General features: G+C 44.7%; 1 long non-coding RNA gene across 2 annotated transcripts in view; it reads right to left on the bottom strand.

Annotated features, from left to right (window-relative positions):
• Window positions 1-16,160, bottom strand: part of LOC116781539 — a 45,272-nt gene that overhangs the window by 15,392 nt on the left and 13,720 nt on the right. The window contains exons 3-4 of one of the 2 annotated variants that reach the window (XR_004354899.1): window positions 4,986-5,111; window positions 68-119 (exon numbers count right to left, since the gene is read on the bottom strand). This is a non-coding gene — a long non-coding RNA (uncharacterized LOC116781539). The remainder of the gene's footprint in view (window positions 1-67; window positions 120-4,985; window positions 5,112-16,160) is intronic. The other variant, XR_004354898.1, reaches the window with a different exon arrangement.

Below are 16,160 nucleotides of genomic sequence, written 5' to 3'. Positions count from 1 at the left end.
CATCTTTTTTTTTTTTTTTTTTAATATATATATATCCATTTTGCTAGGAATCACAGTTTCTCCTTACCTTTCAGCCTTAGCCTTTTCTCTGCAGACAACATTTTTCTCATTCCAAAAGTCTGCAATAGCCAAGGGAGCTTGTTATTCTTGCGCGGGTCACTCTGCTCTCTTTGCTTCCTTTTAAAACCCAGCACATCCCACACTCTGCTTTCTCCTGCTATTCTGATAACTTAGATGTAGACACTATTAAGTGTTCAACTATCAATATGGATTCCTTCCTCAAACACTTTTTTCTTATTCGGTATGAAATTTCAAGGAAGAAAACATGCCAGAAGAACTTGTCTTCCCCTGATTATATTTTCCCTTTCAATTTGAGTCTTTCTGGGTTGAGAGTTGTATGTGAATTACTTGGTTGTACAGGAGCATGAGACTTGTGAAGAACATCTGCTAAGGGACTGTGAATTGCTTGCAGTGTTAGCCTGTGGTCCAGTATGGTGCCAGAGTAAAATATGACACCCAAACAAGTGCTTTTCTAGGAATATAGTTTTGCAGCATTGGCTTCAGTTCATCCATATGCTACCAGAGGTCTTTTCTACTGCTTTAACTGTCTGATGTGGTATTTGTCTTGCTTTTGTTGATTTGGAGTCTTGTTTAATGTTTTCTTGCCAATGCCCTTCTAAGCCTTCCTCATTTATATCCTTCCCCAGTTCATAAGCCATGCATTTATGCTGCTCATGGTATAAATCTTGAGAGGTATGTCAATATTCCTTGTGCATTTGCTGACTTTGAGAGGGAAGTTGCTCTTCATTAGCTTTCTTTACTTTGAATCAAATCTGATGTCTTCTCTTTCTGCAGCGTGGACAAAATAATTCAGTTCCTTTGCATGGATTTGCATTTTGCTGTGACTCAATTTTAGGCTGCACTCTCTGCTTCATGTAGGTAATGCTACTGGTTTTGGGGGTTTTTGTCATGTTTTTCTCTGCATCTGTCATGCCTAAGAATATCATCAAGAGTGACTCTCGCCCTTCACCAGCTTTGTGTTATTTTGGGAATCTTTTGGGAAATATCTCCAAGAGAGGCAGTATTTCAAGAGGCAGACACTTGAAATGCTGTCTTCTTAAAGTCATTACCATTCTGCTTTCTTGGTCCAGCCTGAACTGCTTGTGCCCACATGGAGCATTTAGTACATGTAGCACATTTGGCGTAGAGAGCAGATAGGTGATCACATCTCGGGTGTGCAAAGAGCAATGTTTTGTTGCCTTATTCATCTCAGTAGCCTATGCAGCTACAGATTATAATGATGTTTCTCTCTTTCCTTGAATTACTATGCAAAATCATTCCAGTGCTTTCTCCACTTGCTCAGTTGTCTTTAGTTGTGTCACAGGCTTTGCTCCCCAGCCCTTTCTGAGTCTTGCTGGTGGTGGATACCATGGTGTGCATTCATAATTTCAGGCAGTAGCTGCTGTCTTACAGGGAGGGGTTGTGTTAGAATCCCAAGGGAGCCTGGGATGTCATCTTCAGTGATTCCTGCTGATTCAATTTCCCTGCAGCAGAGGAGATATCATCCATCATTTTCCACCGCAGCACAGATCCATTGCTGGACAAGTGCCCCTGCCTGAGCGTGGCAGGCACAATGAAACTATAACTGGGAGCAGCAACACCTAAAGTGACAAGGCAAGCCTGAGGTTCAGCCAAGAAATCAAGAGCCCGTGGCAGGGTCAGGGCTCCCATCAGCAGGGTACCAGTCTGGCACAAACATGGCCATGGCACAACTCAGGCGGGAGCCAAGCATGAGAGAGCCGTGACTGAAAAGCAGTTCCCAGGCTAAGGAGGGGATCTCCCATGAAAGCATCTCAGCAGAGCTATGCAGGAGATCCTCCACAACGGCTTCTTCCAGCTCTTTTTTCTTCACCAGTTCTGACCAGCCAGCTGGTCTGGAGCTGCCAGCCAAAAACCTAGAAGGGGGAGAATGTACTCAGGGCCCTGACAAACTATCCATCTCATGTCTTCAAAATCCAGAAAAGCATTGCTCTACTGTGAGGTAGGCTTTAAGATTTTTTATCAGATTTCAGGGACTGAAGGCTTTTTGTCCCAGGACTGCTTTTGCTGGCATTTCTGTATCACAGCACTGGAGATATCTGACACATTGATTTATATCTGTCTGAAACACTGCACTTCCCTGCTGTGCCAAATGCAGGTGACTGCATCCTGCCAGTCTCACAATGGCGTTAATGGGACAGCTGTGCTTCTGCTTTACTCTGTCCCAGGATGGCTCCTGGCCTGTGCCCCCATGAGAAGATCCGATGTCATCAGTGTGTCTCCTAGGTCCTGTTATCAGAATTAGAGATGCCTTGCCAATTTTTTTTCTGCACTGTGCAGTGTCAGGAAGAGTGCAATGTCACTGCTGCTGAATTGCTGTCCTTGGAGGTTCTCTGCAGTCACACATGTGGGTAGGGCCAGGTACTTTTCCATCTGCTCAAACGACAAGCTCCCACCTGGACTCTGGAGAGCCAGGTCTGCTTGTTGCTTTCCGCAGTGCAATGCAGCACACCAACATCCTGCTGATGTTCCTCTGCTGTTGGCTTCATTTTAACTGCTGGATGTAGCTCAGGCCCTCTGCTACCCCCTCCCTCTCTCAGCAGTGCCTACGGCATTCTGCTGTCCTTGGCTCTCCATTTTACGAGGCACCACCACCCCACATTCTTCTTCTAGATGCCTGTGCTCTCTGAGTCCCCTCTGTTCAGTTGCTAAATGGCTCTTCATCACTAATTTTCCTTGTGTCCCTTTCTGGTTTGACTCTGTTAAAACCTTCTCTGTCAGCAAAGCAGAGTTTTCCTTATAGCCTCAAATCTCCACTCACCACTGGGCTCTTCCTGCACAGCTTTTTTTCTTTTTCCTCAATAGTTTCATGCAGAAGTGTGTTCATGCAGAAATGTTTTCCTTTGGTGAGCTTTGTCTCCTGTTCATTTGCACTGAGTTCCTCACCAGCCCCCACGGCCCACAGTGTTCAGCTCCAGCCCACCTCTTTTGCTGCCTTTTCAGAAAATCCCCATGCCCCTGCTCTGCTCCCCTCTGATCCTTACCTCATCTCCTGCAGTCCTCTCATGCAATGCTTGCATTTGTACCCACATCAAGGAGGGAGCCAATATCTTACCGGCTACTACTCAGAGGACACTTAAGTGTGGGTTGCCAGCAACTGAAACCATCCTGCTCCTTCACCTCTCCCCATCATTGCATGGCTGGGCAGTCACTCAGACCAGCACACACCCCATGGACATTTTCCTGGGTTAATTTCTAGCCAAATAAGTCAGCTGATCTGATTTACTCACAGCTTCTCATGTCAGGTCCTAGCTGGGGGATAAGAGGTGGCCAGAAGCCCCCATGGGAGCAGAAGAGATGTGGGGCAGTCCCTTTTGTCAGCACTGCAGCATCAGGGTAGCTAAACAGGACCATGCATCATGCCCCAGGACAAATCAGTGACAAGGGGATGCTATTTGGCTTCTTTGAGCAGCCCAATGACTATTACAGGTCTTCTGCCTTGCAGGAAGAGGTTCAGACATCTTTCTTTCTGAGTAACACTATCAGGGGACCAGTAAATGATGCCATATAGAGGTAATTATGCTCAAAAGCACAGTTAGAAGAAAAAATGTGCCCACTGGCTCTACAGGCATGAAGTCCAGTGTCAGCAACAGTAAACATGGGCCCTAAGCCATAATAAAAATAATAAATAACAGCACCAATGAGGTCTGCTTTTCTTTTGTTAGTGTGGGGAAACTCCTCTGGGACCCTGCCTTGGTAGGAGTATAAAATGTTTGTGAAGTGAGAGAAGAATGAAGAGTATGGCTCTTACTTCATGTGGGAAAGGCTGTTCAAGAACTCCCTGAAATCAGAGGAAAGTCGTTGTATTGCTTGGCACCTACCCAAAGTGATTTCATTTTCTGTTCAGAATGAAGATGCATTAATAGCCTGAGGGCAGCAGTTTCTTCGCCAAAAAATGCCTTTCTCTCTCCCCTCCCCCATCCCCCACCTCCCGGCTTGTTTTAAATATGAGGACTTGCAGGTCAGGAGTGAACACTCAGTGAGTATTACTTGAATTATCAAATAAAAGTGCAGCAATATAATTTTCTTTCAAGCAAACATTGAGTTAATTAAAATGTGCACTGTGAACTTGGCTAATTTCACGTTATTAATGAGAAGGGTATGGGTCTGTCTATTGCAAAGGCAAACTAAAAATAATCAGACATATAGAAGCAGAAGGGCAGCTGTTAAGAGTAAGGCATACATACTTTTTTCTGGCAAAGCTCTATCTCCAAGAGTGTTATTTACCCTCAGCCCATTCTCTAGCCCTGACCAATATTGCAAAGCTGGTAAAAACCTTCATGTAAATTTGATCATGTTGGTCATAAAATCTTTTGGCCAGAAAGCTGTGCTCTCTTTGGGGAAAAGCATAACCTGTAAGGGCCAAAGCATTCCTGCTGACCAAACTGTGCCCCAAGAAGGAGCAAGGCTGGTACAGCCAGGTGGAGATGGCCTTCAAGGGCTACAGGGAGAAAGGTTTCCAGCTCTTGGAGGCCTGGTCCAGCAACAAGGCCTTCTGCCACCAGGTTGTGGACTCCTGTTCTTCCACTGAGTGGCTTTTTCCATAGCAGAGCCATGATAGCAGGAGGCACGTCTGCTGTCACCTACATTTCTGTATCACTGTGGGTACCTGTGCAGTCTCACTCTGGATTTCCACCAGGAATTGAGGGCCCAGACAGCCAGTATGTGCAGTGGGACTGGTCAGATGTGAGGCAAAAAACTGGAGTGCCCAGCACCACCAATACTGACAGTGAGCAAAAGTGGCAGCAATTTTCATGTTGATAGAGTGAAAGCATTTGTACCTTAAGGTTTTGTGCAAAGGACACTGAAAAGGGAGGGGGAGAATAAAACTTATCTTGAATACCACATTAATAAAAGTCTGTACACAGACTAAAGAGATGACTTACCCTTTCTTCTCCTTCCAAACTCCTCTCTGTTGCTTTGCTCTTAGAATCTGAGATCAATTGATTTATGTAATGACATCCCAGGATAAAATTTGCCTTTTCTCCACTGTCATTCTCCAGTAGATTAATCTGAAAACACAAAGTCATGTTAGTCATCTGAAAATCTCAAGCAAGATGTTTTCTTTCTTACCTGTGTAAATTTGGGTCAATCTCATCTGCTTCAACACATTCATTTGAAAGCTGATGGAAGCCAAATAACTATCTGAAAAGTATGTAGGCAAGGAAGTTAGCCAGTTTGCAATACATCCAAGCCAGTTCAAGAGCAAAGGCTTTCTTGTGAGATGACTTGGTCTGCTTGTTTAAATTATGCCCTTATCCCTAGCTTGGAAGAACTGGAGGAATACTTATAAAAGATGCTTGGAGAGGATCTGGTATGTGGAGGTGGGATGTTCTTGCAGTAGGTTGTGGCAGAGACACTGTAAATCTTTGATGAACTATTTTGTCTAGGTTTATGTTAAAGAAAAAATGTCTGCTGATCAGTAACTCTGGGAATGGTAGTTCCTTATGCCTAGCTAGGAAAACAGGCTTTCAAACAAATAAAAACCAAATACATTTCCCAATCCTCCATGCAGGTAAATCAGAAGGGTGAAAATCTCCTGGCAGTAGATGAAAACTGTTTGGAGTGGAGGCAGGATGCCCATTGGCACACCACATCCATCTCAGAGGCACTGTCAAAAGACCCTGGGGCTGTAGCAGCCATGGGGAGACAGGGGAACTGTTGTTGCACAGATACTGCACTGCAGAGACTGCAGAAAGTGTCTCTGACCTAAGGCCGAGTATAAGAGCATGGCCAGAGGTTGATCAAGTCTACACCACGAGACAGGGAGGGATCCCTTCCTCATCTTTCAGAGCAGGAGCTCCAGGAAATGGATTCTCCAGTATGGGCTGGGTACCACAGAGGTACTCAGCAGCCTAACTACACCATCCTGGTCTGCTAGGAAGCATCTGGTCATCTCCCAAAAAATCTTCACTTGCATCCGCCTCTCCCTCCACAAAGGAAACAGGAGTGTGTGGGGAATTTGCTGCATCTATTCTGATGAGTGAATAACAAAGGAGTGTTTGTCTCTCCTCTGAGAGCACCATCTGCAATGGATATCACTCTTGCAGACACTGTAAGACTGCAGAAGGTGTGTTGGAAGAAGTGTGGGCATTAAGCAGAATAAAGTATTTTCACTGTAAGGAAGATTTCACAAAGAAAGGCGAACCAATATCCAGCTACAAAATAAAATTACTAAGAAAGGAGACATTTTTTTTATCTCTAAAGGCATCCAGAAGGAGAGGAATTCAGGTTGTGCATTGAAATCCCTAAAGGCTCATACCAGGAGCAGATTACTATAGGTACCCTTGTAGAATGAAAACAAAACAGCTCTTCAAGAGCTTGCTGAAATAACAGGCATATAATAGCTCTCTTGGGGCACCAGGTTTTAAGATGGTGCTTGTCTTGATTGAGAAAGTATCTGAAGGTATGAATGGGCAGAGTGCCATGCTTCTGTGGAGGATACCACATCTGATTCTGACAGCCAGGAACAGCTGGAGGCAAGGGAGATAAGATTGTGGTTGTAGCTACAACCTTGAACAACCTTGAAACTCAGTGTTTTTGTGGTGCAGGTGGAGATCAGACCACTGGATCATGACATGGGCAGGATGTGAGAAAAGAAGCCAGTAATGCCTGTTGTAGGTGGCAAGGAGTCTCTGAAACATCTTATTTCATAGAGAACAGAGAAAAAGGAAGCCCTGATTATTTGTCACCAATATCTCAGGAATCCAACTGAGAACCAAGATCCTGTTGGGCTGGGTACTTCCCAACGGCCAATGTGTCCATATGTTGTGGATATGTAGCAATCCCATACTGTTTCTTGCCAGCTTTCTACCACTCTTTGAGGTGTGACTCTTCCTTCAGCAGCTGTCCCATTCTGAGGGCTAAATTTGTGAAGCAGTATCAGGCTGCTACAGTTGGATACACTACTGAAAGCTCTGCAAAGAGAAGGTGGGATCGGAGCAAACATCAACTCTGCTCAATCAACAGCAAGACCGAAAATGATAGGCAGGAGAGAGAGCCGTCTTACAGCAGCACCTTACCCCTAGCTCTCCTCCTGCCTGCCTCCCTACCACAGCCAGAGACATCCAGCTCTGCCTCTGGGGCTGGTAGGCCACTGACTATGGCACCTGCCTCTGCTCCTTGTTATCAGCCTCTTCTCCAGGCTGTGCTACGTATTAAGGTTGTAAGAGACCCGGGGCCAGTCAATGGCAAGAACACTTGCTATGCTCAAGTACTCTGCCATCCTTGCAGGCTTGCCTGGCTCAATTTTTCTAGTTAGGTGAAGCAGAGCTGGTTTTGTAACCTGATCTTCTCCATTTTCCCACTTTTTTCCATTTTTCTCATCAAAAGGCTCATCAGTTGCTGTTGCCTTCAGGGTAAATGTTAATCCTATAATCTGCTGCAGATTTTGTTTGTGTTGGAATATCACCTGTGTAAATTTATCTTGCTCAGGCCATGCAGAGTTTGGTTCACAGAGACTTGCATTTTGGGAGGCCAAATGGGAAATGAAAAAGAAGTAGCTTCCAAAAACCATCATGGAAGATGCCAGTCAGTGGCACTGCAGAGTGAAAGGAGACTTGCTGAGAGCTGTCTCATGGCAGGCAGGTGAGTTTTCTGCACTGGCCCCAGCATTGCCTCTGTATTGGTGAACAACAGCCATGGCCATCACCCTCCTTCCTTGCATGGGAAGGTTGTGCCTCTGGCAGCAGCAGGACTGCCTGGGAGCTGTTGTCCTCACCACAGCTGTAGCCAAGCGATGGCCCCCTTGGTATCTGGTTGCATCTATGTTATGAAATAAAACCATGTGAGAGGTCCAAGGCCTGAGGGCACGAGTCATGTCAAGCCACCTAAATTCTCCACCAAAACAGGATGGCTGTGTCCAAACCCCTCTTGCCTGCTGATATGTCCATAGACCTAGAGACGCTGTCGAACATTAGGAAAGCTGCCACCTATATTCATGCAATAAGTTCTTCAGAGCCTTAAAAGTGAACCCTGGGCTCGATCCCAGACCTGTCCAGGGCGCTCTGATGTGAACAGAAACTGATACCAGACTCAGGGTTATTTCATTTATAAAGAAATAAATGGGAACTGCTCCTTAACAAGTTCTTTCTCAGATTGTGTCCAGGTCCTTTTTAGGCTAGAGCTGACTGGCACAGGCCAAAAAGATGGCCAGAGGGCATGCTAACCATGAAATCAGACAGATGTTTAGATTTTCTAGTATAGATGAAGCCTCTGCCAACAGAGCTTGTCAAGCTTGGTGCACTTCTGCAGGGGCTCTGACTGGTAGACCAGTGCAATCATCCAAGGGCAAACCATGACCCTGGAAGCAAGTCATAACAATAAACAGATAATATACTTAAAAGAAAACTAACTCAATTTAAAACCTAAAATGTAGGGCTGTCTGTGTGTGTCAAGCAGGATCACTTAGCACAGAGAAGGCATAGCAAGTATCCCTGGCTGAGATGCCATGAGATCTCCTGGAAGCCCAAAGCTCATTTCATTAATTTTTCTGCATGCAGCAGCAAAACAATATTGCAAGCCCTAGCTGCAAATTGAAGGGTATAATCTCCCTCCTGGCCAAGGGAAATGTCCCAGCCTTGTGAACAAAGGCATTGTTTAAGACTGGAAGCAGACTGGCATGTTTGAAATAAGGAACAGCTCCAAACCCATTTATTTTTCCTTCAAATTTTATCTTTTCCCTCACACTCAATGCAGGCTGTTGAAACAAAAGAATGGCAAAAACAAAAGCATGACAGAAACAAAAGTTTCTGTCATTCTGGGGAACACAATTCCTCTCAGGGAGTTGAAGAGCTGCTCATGCAGAGGCACAGGAGAGACAGACCTTTTGCAGACTCGTTCACCAACCTCTGCTGATGCACTTCATCCCTCAGCTCTGGTAAGCCCACTCTTCCAGTACAGAGGCAGATGTGAGGTGGGAGCACACTGGTAGTGCTGAGACTCACACCAGCAGAGTAGTCGCATCTTTTATCTTTCCCCCAGCCAGGTACTCTGGGAGATGGAGGCGCTTGCGGGTGAGGCTCTCTGGGCATTGCACACCTCTCCTCACCAGCCTGTTACACTGCAGAAGGGAGCCTTTGAAGAAGAGTTACTTCACCCTTAGAATCACAGTGTCATAGAGTGGTTCAGGTTAGCAGGGACCTTAAAGATCAAGTTCCAAACCCTCTGCCTTGGGCAGGGACACCTTCCACTAGACCAGGTTTCCTAGATCCAATGTAGCCTTGAACGCTTCCAGGGATGGGGCATCCAAAACTTGTCTGAGCAACCCATTCCACTGCCTCACCACCCTCACAGTAAACAATTTCTTACTAATATCTAATCCAAACCTACCATTGCTCAGTTTAAAGCCATTAGAGACAAGCTTGTCTCTTGTGTGGACATGACAGCCATGCCAGATGGCTGCCAACTACCCCGAAATCCCTATGCTAGAGCCAGCATGAGACAGAGAAGGGAAATGTTCAGGATGCAAGTGGCAGAGAAACTGAGCCAGTTCCCCTTACCAGCAGGGCAAGGGGTATTAATGAACTCACATTCAAGCCTGGTGGGGAATTTATGCTGCCAGACCCATTTGCAGAAGCCTGGGGGCACCCCCAATGCAACATGGGGTGCAATGGGAATCAATACCTGCATGTGTAGGGTAGCCTGAATTTGCTTTAAAAATAAACCTTCTTTAGTACACTTCTTCTTTACTTTCATCTCCTCTGACCTCCTCCATTTCTCCCTCTTTTAGATTTTTGCTAAAAACTGCAACCAACTTGTTTTTCTCCCACAGACCAAAGTCATTCCCTGCCGTCTCCTCTCCCTTTCCTCATCCTGTTCTGTAAATACTAGGAAACGAGAGCTTGTCCAGACCCTGGCTCCCTTGCCCTTGCAGGACATGATGTGTTTCAAGTGCAGCTGGCTGGCCTGCACACACATCTGCCAGAAGAGGGGGGTGACAGGAGGCCAGGGTAGATGTGAAAGGCAGCAGCAGAGGCTGTGCAGGGCTTTACAGACCACCAAGGACTGCTCTGGATTCTAGCACTGTGCCCATGAAAATATGCACCCAAATTCCAGGCCTCATTGCTACAGTAACTGAGCAATGTAATTTTGCTTCCCACATGCCAGGAGATTGGTTAGTAATATGCTGTATTACAGATCAGCAACCAAGTGACAGTAAGAGGAAACAATTTCCCAAGGGCCATGAAGCGAATTTACAGCAGAGCAAAGGACTGAATGTGATGTTTCCAGTCCTATCTTTGCCTTTTTGCAGCTAAAGCAGGTGAAACCAGCTAGAACAGCGTGTGAAGTTTCTTTCAAAAGTTGAGGGTGTTCTTTGAGAGTGAGAAGATGACAAAAGATTGCAACATCCACTAAATAATGTGTATTTAAAGGTACTTGAGATGAGTACTTCTGCATTTTGTTTTTGCCATCTGGGTGTAGGTAATGAGAATATAATGAAATATAGGAGCTCATAAGAGCCTTTAATCTATTGGATACTGTAGTAAATAAAGGAATCTTTCCTGAACAACAGATACTGTTTACTAAGCCACCTTCTAATGCCTCATATTCAACAGACTGCCCATGAGTGACTAGTCTGGCACTAAAATGCGTGTTTTAGTGTGGCTGAAGCAGGCATCACAAGTAAATGAATTCAAAGATGTCAAAATCATCAGCCATCTTGCTTCTCCCACAGCAAAAGCCTCCCAGCATCAGGCTGCTTCCTGTGGTCCTCCACTGCATACAAAGAGAGCATCTTCCACAAAATCATGTTTCCCCATCAGCTTCAGGGAGACACACTTTCCATATGTTTTGCTACTGCATTGTTGCTATGATTCTATGGGGACCAATGAACTGAGACAGCATTTTAATATCTAGTTATAAAAAATCCCTTTGCAAGTTGAATCTACGTAGCCCAGATATTTATTTGGGTAGAAATGGCTGGCTCTAAATATATCATGAATTAGATAAATAATTGAAAGGTTTAACATACTGAGTGCATGTCACAAAAATACCTCCCCAAAGAAGAAAAATCTATGCAAACTGAAGGATAGAATGGAAACTGAGAGTACTCCTTACTAGTAATTCAGAATCCATAAAAACTGCTTCCAAATAGCAAGAATAGCTTCTGCTTCTTCTGTAAAAAGAGGAGCTGAAAGTCCTCCTCCAAATAGCAATTTTTTTTTGTCCTGCTAGGTGCTTACATGATGAATTCTGAATTTCCTAATTTTTGTTTTCTTGAAGTTTCTGTGAGCAACAGAAAATTTAGCAGTATTATCACAAAGCTAATACACCAGTGAGCACAAATTTCAATTGAGAAGTAATTTCTATTGCTGTTAATCTGTTAAAATTATTTTCATTTGCTTTATGTTAAAAAAGTCGAGTTCAAATGACAAACAATTAGGGCAACATATAAGTTTTCTAGTCTTTCAGTTCAGAATGGACAACATTCCTATCACACAGAATCAACGAGTTTGGAAAAGACCTCTGAGATCATTGAGTCCAACCTATGACCCATGTTTTGTCAAACTGTTTTGCCCCCTCCCTCTCCTGGTAACAAGGATGGATTTTAGGAATACAGACACCAACTTTAAGTGTGTAAGTACACTACAGTGAAAACCAGTAAAGAATTACAAAAGAAGCAGTGGCTTATGAAAGGACACGCTTAGCAATGCATCTAATTATTACTACAGAGAAAGTCTTATAGTGTTTAAGAGAGAGATACATCACCAGTTACCCTAAGTACTTATCATCATCCAGACTGCACATCAGCTGGGAAGGCCCCAGTCACAGCAAAGGTCTGAAGAAACTTTCTGGTAGCTGGGAAACCCTAACCAGTGTGTCCATTGGTAGACTGAAGCCTTCATCTCTGCTGTGAGAGGATCCAGCTTATACATTGTTAAACAAACCACCTTACATCATTTGATTGGTGAGGAAAAGAGCCCGGCTTTCCTTCTCTGTTGGTATTCCCCTTAGGCCTGGCTAAGGCCCAAAGGGAGACCAAGGGAGTTCATTTGGACCATCTACTATCCAATGCCCCATGGCCTTGACTAGTCTCTAAATACAGAACTGTGGCTACATTGATACCTCAAATATGAACCAGCTGCAACTATGTGAGGCCCTACTGGTTTTCCTGACCTTGTCTGCAAAGAAAAAGGCATATTTACAACACATACAGGCCTTACTAATTACTGATAATATGGTGTGCTAACAAGCATAAATGTGTATTCTTAAAAGCATTACTTAGGATTATATAGCATCTTGGTTAATAAGCAGACATATGGCTAAATACAATACTAGGTTGGAGAGTTCAGCTTATAGGTCAACTTTGGCTCAGGGCTGGTTCTTCAAGCTCCAGCATTACAGACCCAACACCATCTTGTCAACTAGACCATGGCATTGACTGCCACATCCAGTCTGTTCTTAAACACCTCCAGAGGGGTCATGCAGTGACTGACCCTCTAGAAAAACTTTGCTTGTGGTGTTTAGCAAGGGGATCTGCAGGCATCAAAGGATTTAGCAGAGTATTTCAGATTATGGATGATAACAACAGCAGAACCCTTGATTTCAAAGGGTTTATGAAAGGATTAAATGATTATGCTATGATGGTAGACAAGGAAGAAGCACAAGAGATTTCCCGGATGTTTGATGAAGACAGCAGTGGAACAATTGATTTTGACAAATTTCTTGTTCTTGTTTCTTGTCTGAGACCTCCCATGTCAAACGCAGGAAAAGAGCTTGCCATGCAGGCATTTCAAAAGTTAGACAAAACTGGAGATGATGTCATAACAATTGAAGACTTACGAGAGGTGTATGATCCCAAACACCATCCCAAATATCTAAATTGAGGTCACACAGGGGGATTCAAACTCCTGAATTCCTTAAAAGAAGGTGTTGCAGGACAAAACTTTCTAAATTCCCTCTCCAGAGCCCTAGAAAACAACCACAGAACATGTCAACTTGGAAGGGACCCACAAGGGTCATCAAGTCCAACTCCAGACCCTGCACAGAAACTGTTGACACCCTCACCACCTCCTGAGTGGAGATATTTATATCCCCTGAGCAACAGCACCCACCTGATTATTGAAGTTATCCAGGTTTAATTTGCTGTTTATCACAGAAATAAAGGAGCAAATTCCTTCCACTGGAATTTCCAGAACAAGCTTCAGCTGCTTATTTCTTATTGTTCCACTGTCCTCAGCCAGTATTTATTATTATGTACAGCTCAGCTATTCAAAGCCACTTTAATTTACCTGCAGATCATATTACCTAGCCCACATTTTCAGATTTATATCTCAAATGGTCTCTTCTTGCAGTGCCTGGTGATGTGACTGGGTCCTGCTGATTTGATGGATGGGCCTCAAACACTTGGTGGTTCAATTGAATAAGAGAATCAGGGAAAATGCAGGGTTTTTTACTTCTACGTAATTGCCCAAAACCACAGAAGTCTATAAATCTCGACTCATAATATCAGATCCATGTACGATTTCACTGCTGGAGATTCAGCAAAACCTCTACAAAGTCAATGAAACTTCAGGCTTTGAAAGCAAACTTCCCACTTGAAAGCAAAAATGAAGCAGAAAAAACCCGATTAAGACAATAAGCCAACAGTTTTAGGCTCTTAACACATTTTGTGAAGAAATAAAATGCCTGTGACTGGGCACTCTGTTCCTGTTTCTGGGACACCTATAAAATAAATCTCAATCTATCCTTTTATCATTTGAAACCAATATCCCCAGGTCCACTAGGTTTAGTGAACTGAGCAGCCTGCTATGCACGGAGTGAGAAGAATAATTTCTCAGCTGATAAACTGTTGCACCAGCCTTCCCTGGCAATTCATTTTAAGTGTGACTAACCATACAGTCTTCTCACACAAGCTGTTTTAATTATTTCAAAGATTGCTATACACCAAAATATAATATCCAAGCAGAGACAGCTCCACTTCCTAAGATACCTTTGCAACCACAGTCACATGCAAGCCTTTTCAGCTATCTACGAACATTTTCCGTGTTCCTCCATGTAACAAGAATCATGCCAAGCACCAGGCTCTGGGCTTGCTTTTGTGGAAAATGGAGACCAAGACAGAGAGATGCCTTTTGACGAAAGCTGCCCTTGCTCTATTGCTCCATACTGCCGAAATGCTGAAGGTGAGGCAGAAAGGGGAGACTGTGTGAAGTTTTCACTTGGAAAGTCCTTTTAAAGTCAGCAGGTCTAAGGTATTCAAGTGTAGCTAGTGACAATTTGCCCCTGTACTGGTGAGGAAACAGATCTGGGGACCTGATGCTCAGGAATCACTTTCCTCTCTCTGTAACTTCTAACTCTAATTCCTGGCATGACCCTGTGTGGCCTACGCTCAACTGTCTGTGCAAACAAAGATGCAGGAGGGGAGCGTTCAGCAGTGGATGTTTTGCAGAAGGAAGGGCTTTGCTGTCCTCCTCTAGTGGCAAAGTTAATAGGCATGAGGAGTCAGCAGGGTCTTTTTGGAGGCTCTGTGTGCCCAGGAGCAGCAACATCATTTTATTCAGGATTCAAGAAGTCTGCAAACTGAAGATCCTCAAATTTTGGTCACAAGATCACTTCAGCAGGAGTGGCTGCAACAGCAGTGGCTCCTTCCTGAGCTGTGCTGCATCCATAGCCTGATGGAAGGGGATGGTCAGTTGCTCGAGCAACATACAGATGCTGTGCTGAGGTAGCTCACACATAATGCTTTTGCCACACTCCTCTAGGTCAGCAGCAACTGCAAGAAACTCATTCTTCAGGGATAAAAGGCTTCACAGTTGGGTAAACAGCTCACTCACCCTAATCACATGTACTGTTGCCAAAATCTATTCGGTCTGCGCTCTTCCTGCAAGCAAAACTCTTCTGCTTGCTCTTCTCCTGAATCTGAATCTGAATCAACTTAATCCTGCAGCATGACCTATTAAAAGCTTCCTAATTCTGCTGCGTGACAGGCTTGTTATAAAGCTCTGAGAGACAGAGCAGGTATCAAAGCACTCAAACGCTGACAGCCCTGGCTGCATACTTTGACCTGCAATAGCTGTGATGGTCAGGGGCATGCTGTCAATGAATAGTTGGAGGACTCCTCCAAAATGTGCCATTCCATCTGGACAATGGCATGCCCAACACAGGCAAGCCTCTGACTGCAGCAAGGAAACCCTGACTGCACGGGGGACCTCCCCTCACATGGGAGCTGCTTGAATCACAAGGGCAATACAAGCCTAACCGGAGGCCAATTACTTTGGCAGGGGTCAGAGTGTGCAGACTCTACCTTTGTGTCCTTGGACTGGATATTTGGTAAGGTTTGAACTTCTTTCTCCCCTGTTCTGCCACCAGAGGGCACGGCTCTCTTCTCTGCCGGGGAAGCATCAGCCAGCAAGGGCAAGGAGATTGCCGGCTGGAGAAGTGTGATGTCCTTTTTCTCCCGCCTCCCCCTATACCTGCATTTCTGCCTTTTGGCTGGACCTGAAGCCCTGTCTGAGAAGAAGAAAGTACCTGAGAACTTTTCTCGAGGTGGAAGACAGACAGTTGTCACTTCATATGGCTTGGGACAGCGTGCAACTTGTCTCGATCCTATGTGGATCCTATTTAGAAGCAGCTCTGCCAACACGCCCTGACTCCTGTCTCAGCTCTGCCCAGTTTGCACTGTGCCACAGGTTTGTGCAGCGACCACAGCCCTGCCTGGGAGTCAGTGAGGCATCAGGCAGAGACTGGGGCATGTGTAGGCGAGGCGTGCTGCAGCTCTTGACCTGTGGGAAGCAAGCTGGGTACTGAACCAGATGCTCACTCCTCCTTCACTGCCACTTCAAAACCTCAGCATTCAGGGCAGAGGGTGACAGGACAGTGACCTTTTTCTGCAATGGCCATTTGGTAAACAGCACATTCTATTTTATTTCTTCACCAACAGCCACTGCCAGCACAGTGTGACAACCAGCATACCCTCTGCTTTGATGTGACAACAAAAATCTAACCAGACCAGCCACAGATTTAAACCATTTTCATCTTATTCCTTTTTTCTTTTGCCATAAATAAAATACAGACTAAAATACAGGATGTTAGTGATGCCTTTGGGAAGTCAGAGTAAG

This window comes from Chiroxiphia lanceolata, chromosome 2 (assembly GCF_009829145.1).
Source record: "Chiroxiphia lanceolata isolate bChiLan1 chromosome 2, bChiLan1.pri, whole genome shotgun sequence".
NCBI classification, from domain to species: Eukaryota; Metazoa; Chordata; class Aves; order Passeriformes; family Pipridae; genus Chiroxiphia; species Chiroxiphia lanceolata.
This window is presented reverse-complemented; position numbering and strand designations above follow the sequence as displayed.